At 46.6% G+C, this 9,123-nt stretch overlaps 1 long non-coding RNA gene across 1 annotated transcript; it reads left to right on the plus strand.

Moving 5' to 3' along the window:
• The first annotated feature begins 4,227 nt into the window (after positions 1 to 4,227).
• LOC123381144 lies at positions 4,228 to 7,409 on the plus strand. Its single transcript, XR_006587811.1, has 3 exons — positions 4,228 to 4,927; positions 5,119 to 5,396; positions 6,883 to 7,409. It is a non-coding gene; the product is annotated as an uncharacterized LOC123381144 (long non-coding RNA).
• The last annotated feature ends 1,714 nt before the right edge of the window (positions 7,410 to 9,123 follow it).

The raw sequence follows: 9,123 nt of genomic DNA on the forward strand, positions 1-9,123 counted from the left end.
CATAGTTGAACGGACGTGTTCCGACACCACGGAAATACGTACCAGATCCCGTAATAAAAAAGACAGATTCGTGAAAGTGTCTTTTAATCACATCTAGTTCTTTTCAGTATCTATGTAAATTTTTGTTCATATAGTGAACACTCTTAAAAAATATATTAATAGTGAGTTGTGGGTATTGCATTTTAGATTCCCGAAATAAATTGCCATTTGCAGAAGTTATATGATTCTTTCACTACATTACACACTGTATTCCCTAGTGCTTTGCTCAGGAAAGGTGTTCTCTTTCAAGTGAGTTTAGAGCTGCAGTTCTCTTTTTTCCTGCTAATTTTGTCTGATTTTGCTATCAGTTTTTAATCCATCAAAAGAATTCGGAAGTCTGTTCCCACATGGACACAACTGTGTCCTTGCCAACATCTCTTTCTTAAAGATTCAACACAGTTGCTTGTGAAGCCGGGCTTGGCATAGTTGCCCTATTTCTCTGGTTTCTCTATTAATTGGTCCATTTACATTTTCTATATCTTCTGGGCTCAGCGTCAGTAATTTGCACCCCCCAGAAAACTCAGCCATTTCCCGCAGGCCCCGGAGCCGGCTGCACAACTCCATGCAGATCCCTAAGCTTCATTCGATTATTCAATTTCTAACTTTTCACGTTGGGGGATTCATTGATTTTATTTCTTCTCATTTATGAGGGCGGGATAATTATTTAAGGCTGTGAATTTTCCTCTGAGCACTACTGTGGCCCATCCCTTCCAACATACCCTTTTTTATGACCGTGATTTCTGAGAGATTCTGAGATTTTGGCTTTTAGGCCCTCTGTTACCTCAGTTGTTTTATTCTTAATCTTCCAGGTAGTGAGACTTTTCTTTGCCTGGTTACTGTCTTATGACCTTGTGGTTAATGTTTGTTTTATGATTTTAGGCTTAATTTTTAGCTTTATTGCATTATGATCAGAGAACATAATCTGAACTATTGCTTTTGTTTTTATGAGATTTTGTTCCCCGTGGTCAGTTTTTTACATGTGCTGCGTTAGTCCTTAGCTACGTAAAGAAGTTGTGAGCCTATTTTCAGACCGTAGCGTTAGGTGAATAGCACTCAGACCCGCCACCATGTGCTCTGCAGGCATCACCTATGTCTTTGCGATCCTGCTGTATTTGTCCGGGGTTGAGAGACCAGAAATAACACCTATTACCAGCAAGTTTCTGTATATTCCCCCTGGGGTTTCTCGCACCCGTGTTTACTAAATTTTGGTGAATGGTATAAAATATCTAGATATTCATAAATTATGAGATCCTTTGATCACAATTGCTATTATTACAAAGTGTCTTTCTCTGTCTCCTTTAATACGTTTGGGCTGAAATTCACCTTGTTTGCTACGAAAATGCACCTCCTTGTGTTCTCTCTTTGTGTCTATTTGCTTGGTAGACCTTTGCCTGTCTCCTTTTTTTCTTTTATTTTTTTAACGTTTATTTATTTATTTATTTATTTTGAGAGAGAGACAGAGTGCAAGCAGGGTAGGGGCAGAGAGAGAGGGAGACACAGAATCGGAAGCGGGCTCCAGGCTCTGAGATGTCAGCACAGAGCCCGACGCGGGGCTCGAACTCACAGACCGCGAGATCATGACCTTAGCCGAAGCCAGTCGCTTAACCAACTGAGCCACCCAGGCACCCCGCCTGTCTTCTTAACTTCAACTTTTCTGACTTACTTTGTTTCAGCGTATGCACCATATAACTGACTTCTGCTCTGTGATGTCAAAACAAATCCTTTTTCTTTTAATATTTTCATTTAGTCCATTTACAAATATAGATGCAAGAGATATACACGGTCTTAGCTTCCTTATCACATTTCAGGATATGCTTTCTGTTTTTAGTGACTTTTCCTCTCACTATATGTTCAGTGTTTGCTTTGTTTTCTGTGTGTTTCCATACGCAGAAAGACTTGCATTTTTAGCATTTTTAACAAAAAAAACTTATATACTAATTGCTTTTAGGGAGTTTTTATTGGCTCCTACCATAAGCAAGAATGAAATTAGGGTATTTTTACTTTTTGGTGCCTCCGCGGCACGTCACCATCCACTTACAGCTGATTGTACTTTATTATTTTTTTCTAGTATTTACCCTGCTGTCTTGAAATGGAATTTACATGTACACGTGTTCATGTTGGACACTGCTCAACTTCAGGGAAGGTCAGTCCATGGACTACAACAGCTTAAATACACCTGTGCTTGCATGACTTTTATGTTCTTATAAAAGACCATGGAACCAAAGTTCCGATACCACCTCCCACCTTCCCTTCCTCCTCTACTCTCAAAGTTTGCTCTGTGATGTCTGCATTTTTAGATTTTATAACATTTGCCTTCTGTCTCCTACCCAGCCATGCCCCATCTTTTAATCTTCCAGTTAGATGAACCCTGCACCCAATGTCTGTCTTTCGCAGATAGTTTCTTCATTTGTCTCTCTCTTGGCCGGAATTCATCACAGCTAACTTTAAAATGGGTTATGAAAATGTATTAATTTAGTTATCGCAAATTCAAAGTATTTGTCTATTGTCCTCACACTCGACTCATAGTTTGCCTGTGTACAAAATTACCGGTTCCCATTTTTCTTCTTTTGAGGGCATCGTAGTGATGGCCCAGCTCTGTTCCAGTGCACAGTTGTCTCAGAGACGTCTGACACTAGTCACACAATTTTTCCAGGTGGGTATTTTGTGGGTTTTTTGTTCTGGAAGCCCAGGCACTATTTCTTTGTCTTTGAAATCCAATAACATTATTGGAGTAGGTTCCTGTCTTGATTGCTCTATGCTGTTTTATACTGGGACAATCTAAAACTTCAAGGTTTCTTTTTATTCTAGGGGGAAAAAATAATTCTATTTTACAATATAACTTACTATCTTTTTCATCAAAATTAGTTATGCATATTTTATACCTTATTTCCCATATTGCTACAGCTCTAATTTCTGTCTCTTCCCTTTAACATCATCTTCATTTTCACTTGCTCTCGCTTACCTTCCTGCTTCTGCTCTGCGTGTCCTTTCTAGAACTCAGTAGCATCCAGCCTAATTTACGCTCCTTCCAATGTGGCCTCGGTTTTTGTGATGTTTTTACTTTCCCACCTCCTTCACGAGCTCTCACAACTTGTGCGTTATCTCCTTCTGGGCCTTATTATGCTTGCCCTTAGACCCACTGTCTCCTCTTCAACCTCTTGTTTTGTGAAAGTGATTGCTTCAGGAAATACGTATCTGTTTTTAAGCCGTAAAAATATACTTTGTCACAATTTCCATCTGCTCTATGACTTTTTTTTTACTTTATTGAGGTATGATTGACATGTAAAAAGCTGTAGGTATTTAATGTGTGCAATTCAATGAGTGTGAGACTAAGTATCCATCCGTGAAACCATCATCACTCAAGGCCACAGACATACCCATCCATTCCCAAAGTTTCTTCCACTGATTTGTTATTATTATGTGTGTGTGTGTGTGTGTGTGTGTGTGTGTGGTTAAGAACACTTAAGATCTACCCTCCCAGCAAATGTTAAGTCTATCATACAGTATTGCTAGCTATAGGCACTACGTATGCTAGATCTCTGGAATGTATTCATCCTCCGTAAATGGAAGTTTACACCCTTTGACCATTACCTCCCCACCCCTTTCCCCCAGCCCCTGGAACACACAGCTCTGCTCTCTGCTTTTATGAATCTGACTATTTTAGATTTCCCATATAAGTAAGGTCATACAGTGTTTGTCTTTCTGTGTCTGGCTTATTTCACTTAGCACAGTGTCTCCCAGGTTTATCCATTGATTCGTGTTATACGTCAGTGGACACGTTTCCGTGTCGTGCCTAGGGTGGATCATGTTGCCATGAACCTAGGAGTGCCAGTATCTCTTCAAGATCTTTGTTTCAACTCCTTTGGATACGCTCCCAAAAGTGGAATTGCTGGATAGTTTTATTTTTCATTTTTCATTTTTTCATTTTTTGAGGAATCGCCATTCCACGGTGGCTGCACAAATTCGCATTTCTACCGACGGTGCTCAAGGATCCCCTTTGCCCCACCTCTTTGCCAACACCTATTACGTCTAATCTTTTTTTCTAATAACCATTCTGACAGGCGTGAGGTGATATCTCATCGTGGTTTTGATTTGCATTTCCCTGCTGATGAGTGAGGTTGAGCATCTTTTCGTGTGTCTGTTGGCCATCTGGATGTCTTCTTCGGAGAACATCTATTCAAGTCCTTTGTCCATTTTTAATTGGGTTCTTTGGTTTTGTTTTCAATTTTGTTTTCTGGGTTTTGTTTCGGTTTCTTGAGTTATAGGAATCCTTATACCTTTCCTTATCAGAAACGTTTCCTTATCAGAAACACGGTTTGCAAATATTTTCTCCTATTCCGTGGGGTTGTCTATTCATTTTGTTGACTATTTCTTTTGCTGTGCAGAGATTCTTAGTTTAAGGTAAGACCACTTATTCATTTGGCCTTTTGTTGTCCATGCTTTTGGTGTCCTACCCAAAAACCCATTGGCAAGACCAATTATGACAGCATTTTCTGATAAATATTCTTCACTTGCCATGTTTTCCTTTTATTTCTGCCTTTTTCTCAGAGCCTTTCTTTTCTAGAACCACCGCCACCTCCTTGTTTCTAAGCCGAATATTTGCAGAAAACGTGTGTGGGCGACGGGCTGGGGCTGCGCTCTTGTGGCACAAGGCTGTGTGTGTGTGAGTGTGTTATTTCAGCTCTTGCTTCTCGCAGAAGCTAATGGGCCGCCCAGGACCCAGGGTGCCTCCTGCTCTGCCTCATCCACAGACCGCTCACTGCCAGCCGAGTCTGCCTGCGTTTCTCCGTGTTCAGCCGCACCTTCCCTGACTCTTCGAGCCCACCTCCGTCAAGGCCAGCTCCGCCCTCCACCTGCTCCTGCTGGTTCCGAGCTCACTGCCCTGCAGGTGAGCGGCCCTTCTCCGGCTGGGGCGGGGGGAAGGGGGCGGGCTGTGGGTGTACGTGCCCCCTCAGGGCTGCCCGCACCGACCCCGTGTTAGCCCCCGAGCATCGGCAGCCCTTCCTCGCTTATTACTGCTCTGGGTCACAGGGGCCTCCCCACCTCACAGAAGATGACCTTTGTGTTTCTGTTTTTCAGTATCCCGGTCTTTTTGCGCATGTTCTCGGGGGAAAGAGAAATTAGCTCTCCTCACGCCGTCCTGCAGGATGCCGGAGACTTCGGCGCGTCCCTCGATGCTCGATGGATGTAGGCGACCCTGAGAGTCACTCGTGGGGCCGGCGTTCTGCCTCATCCGGCCCCGCGCACATTAGCGAGAGCCTTTGCAGATGCCTTTCTGCCTGTTCCCATTCTTCACTCATTTCTCCTACCAAGGATAGTCAAGAGGGAAAAAGGAGAGAAAACTAGGAGGTGTAGAGGTAAGGACAAGCTGAAGCAAAACACCTTGGAACAGATCGAGAGAGTGTACCTTTGTAAAGGAGGGGACCTGAAGCGTGTGCGAGGGGCAGACCAAGCCCCTGGCAAAACCAAGGCCAGAACACCGCGTTGTGGGCTTGGGAGGGAACGAGTTCAAGCGACAGTCCAGGCCACATGAGACTTGCTCATTATCTACACTGACCTAAGACTGAATCAAGTTTATCCAGTATTTTTTCCTATTAAATGCCTGAAGTCCCGAACATTTCCATCCACGGTGGTCTCAAGAGAAGACAACATCTACCGTACAGGTTCACCTTCAAGCTACTGAACTCGAGAGAACAGAACCGCACCCCCGCTCCCCCCCACCCACCACCGTGATCGCCGATCACTGATCGGCCCCTGGCTTGTTTACACGCAAAGGTCGGGGCACGGGGCACGGGGTCGGGAGGACTGCCCAGCGCCCTCGGCTCTCCTTACTAGCGGCCAGGCTGCGGGCAGAGGCAGGGGGTCCTGCCCCGAGGAGGTCCCGCTCGCTGCACGGGGCACGGGGGGGACACGGCTGTCGTTCTTCTGCTCCTTGACACCATAGTTCACACGCAGAGGACACCTAATTGGTTTGTTTAAAGCCGTGGTCGGAGGAGTCAGTGAGTCCATTCGGCTTCCATGCAGGAGACACAGACTATGCTAACTATTTCAGACAAGAGATTAAGATCTGGGCTCGGGAGGCCTGAGACTTCATCAGGTCACATATAGTCTGGCTTGGGATCAAATTGAAAAATCAATTTAAACCGAACAGAAAAGCATGTCCATAATGCTGGAAAAAACAGAGAAACAAATTAGGATTTCTCTTTGTAAGCCCTCTCTGCCTGGCCGCCCCTCCTCTTCAGAGCCCCCCCCGTCTTGGCAGCCGGGCTGCGAAGTTTGGCAGCCCCGGATTCCCCTTTCGTTTTTGCTATTATTAATCTTTCATTGCGTAGCATTAGTGCACAATATGTCTGACACCCTAACTGCGTTCTACAATTAGTTTCCGAGTGACCATGTTAATAACACTGACATTAGCCATGTTCGTCTGAGTATTATGCCCCCCTAACTGCCTGACTCGATATAGTGTTTATAATTAAAGGGTCTGGATCTCAATAATGCAGGGACATGGTACCCTAAGGTAAGAATGTAAAGACGTATTTCTTATCCCCAACACCCGCTCTGCCTTTGACATTCAGTTAAACAATATTTTACTATTTTGAGTACCATTGAATAAAATATTCTATTTTTCCCCTCTGTAAAAAGTTTACAAAACCCAGTTGAGTGGTTGATATACAGGACATGAGCCTAATAAATATTACCTGAAATTGATTATACTGAGTCCCTTGGGAGGAATAAGAGAATAAGTGTTAATGCATTATTAGCTACTGGCGAAATACTCTGTTTTGCATTTTACCACACAGATTCTGCACCCTAGTTCACACGGTTATTTTGTTCTTTTGCCAGCTTGGTAGTTATTTTCAAGGGCTTCCCGGCGGTGTTACCCTGAACTGCAAAGCAAAACTCAGAATATTTTTGAAGCGAAGATTATGTGAAATGCTCTCCAGACAGGCAAAGATCATCGCTGCCCGATACACCTCCAGCAAGTGCCCACCGATCCCTGCCTCAGACCGTATTTTGTCTTTAAGCATTTCTAAGGAAACAGTGGCCTTAAACACGATCTCTGACGTTTGCTGATCTTTCGCCAATATTTGTGCGCGGGGAATCTCGTTTCCGAAATAGAACTCACAAGGAACAGGCGGCCAGTGTGCGACGGAAGGCTTGCTCCAGGCGCTCTGACAAACCCGGGCCTCCCTCAGGTTTCCCGGATGAATTCACACGGGACGAGGAGAAGCACAGCGCGTGACACGCGGTGCCAGGGCCTGCCTGGGTCCCCGGCCTCCCAGCAGAGGCCCTGGGCCCCCAGGTGCTGCCTGGCCGGCCGCGCACAGACGGGAGGGTCTGAGCGGCCGTCGCCGCGCCGGCCCTGGGGGGGGGCGGGGGGGGGGACTGGCGCAGAGGAGTTCCCCAGTGCGCTCGAGCTGTGCCTCGTTTGTCACGGCCACGTTCTGTCCTGCTCCGTGCTAAGCCACATCTGGCACCTACACTGAGTCTTCCCGTCTTCAGATCTTTACTCAGAAACCGAAGCCTTGGTCTGGAAACGAGGGTCCCGGGACCCTGAGATGTGGAGACTCCCTCCCCCCACCGGCGGCCACTGCCTGCAGATGTCCGGAAGCCCTGTGGTACCTGCGTCCCGCTGAGCCGGCCTGCTTTCTAGTCTGATCAGAAACGAGGCTGGTATGACGGGGACGTGTGACACCCTCCTTCCCGGCGCCGTGGAAACGTGTGCTCTCGGGCCCCTACCCTGCTTCGGTTCCGGATCCATGGCTAGACTCGTCATGGGCAACACAGGTCTGAAGAAGACTCTCGACCCCACGGAGAAGGGCTCCTGACCCTCAGACAGGAATGTCTGTGGTAGCCCAGTGCCAGGCACCGCCCGCCACCCGGTTCGTAGAACAGTCACCGTCACCAAGCCGACGAGGTGTCCAGACGCTCCGCGGGCGTTTTCCTGACCCCCTGCAAACCCTCAGGAGGCACCTGCGCTACTGAGCTCAGTTTCCAGACACAGCCCTGGGCCTCGACCAGCCAGGACCACACTGGGCGGGTGCCAGAGTCCGTGGCAGAGTCTCGGTCAGCCCGACGCCAGCGCCCAGCTGTGACCGCAAGCTGGGCTGCCGTGGCTCCCTCTCAGAGCCATCCCCACCCGGACCGGCCAGAAGCCATCACCTGGAACCCACTGGTCCTCACCCGGTATCTGCTGGCCGTTACCTGGCGCTCACCATCGTCACCTGGGCCTGCAGGCATCACCTGGGATCCGTGGTAACCGCCTCGGACCTACGGGTCATCACCCAGCGCCCACCGTCATCACCTGATGCCTGGGGGTTGTCACCGGGTGCCCACGGTCACCAGTGCCCCGGGGACCAAAGGCTCACAACTTTGGAAGCTTTCCCCCGGGAATATTTTTCAGGATGGAGTTTCGCTAGCATATACTGAAAAATTTTAAAACAAAAAGCCCAGCTTGCCGCGAGCACCTTTTGTGAACATTGTTTGAGCAGAGTCCAAGTATATTTTATTTAAAACCCCAAATTCCATGCATTTTACAAATTACTTTTTGTTGTTGTTGATGTGTGTGCTTTTTTTTTTTTATTTTGGTAATTCTTAAGCATGTGGTTCCCTCTATAGGGTTTTTCTAAATCCCGTCCCTTCAGCTGCCAGAAATTAAAACAAAAAGACTGTATGACTCTCTTGTTCTGACTCCTGAGGTTTCAAAAAGGCAACTATTGTTAACTGCAAATTACATTGAATAACTCACTCGGTGTGGGTTTTTCACTCAATTCTAATTATTAATAATTACCCTAAAGTTTGGGAGCTGGGTGTAAAAAGAAATTTCTTGTTCTGCACACCAAAAGGCCATGCTCCCTTCCTTCTTACCCCCGGTGAACCTTCCCAAGGGAGAGGAAGGGGAGGAAACAGCCGTCCCTTGTTTTATGAAGGAGATTCATGGGCCACCGTGCCAACTCTATCTGATTTCTAGCGGACCAGAAGAGTCAACGGACCCCGGCAGCAAGCACTTTGACACGGCGAACGCTCTCCATAAATAATCACCCTTTCATTTCTCTGGAGGTTTTTCATCATATCTTTGTGTAC

The sequence above is a fragment of the Felis catus genome, chromosome D3, assembly GCF_018350175.1.
Source record: "Felis catus isolate Fca126 chromosome D3, F.catus_Fca126_mat1.0, whole genome shotgun sequence".
Lineage (NCBI taxonomy): Eukaryota > Metazoa > Chordata > Mammalia > Carnivora > Felidae > Felis > Felis catus.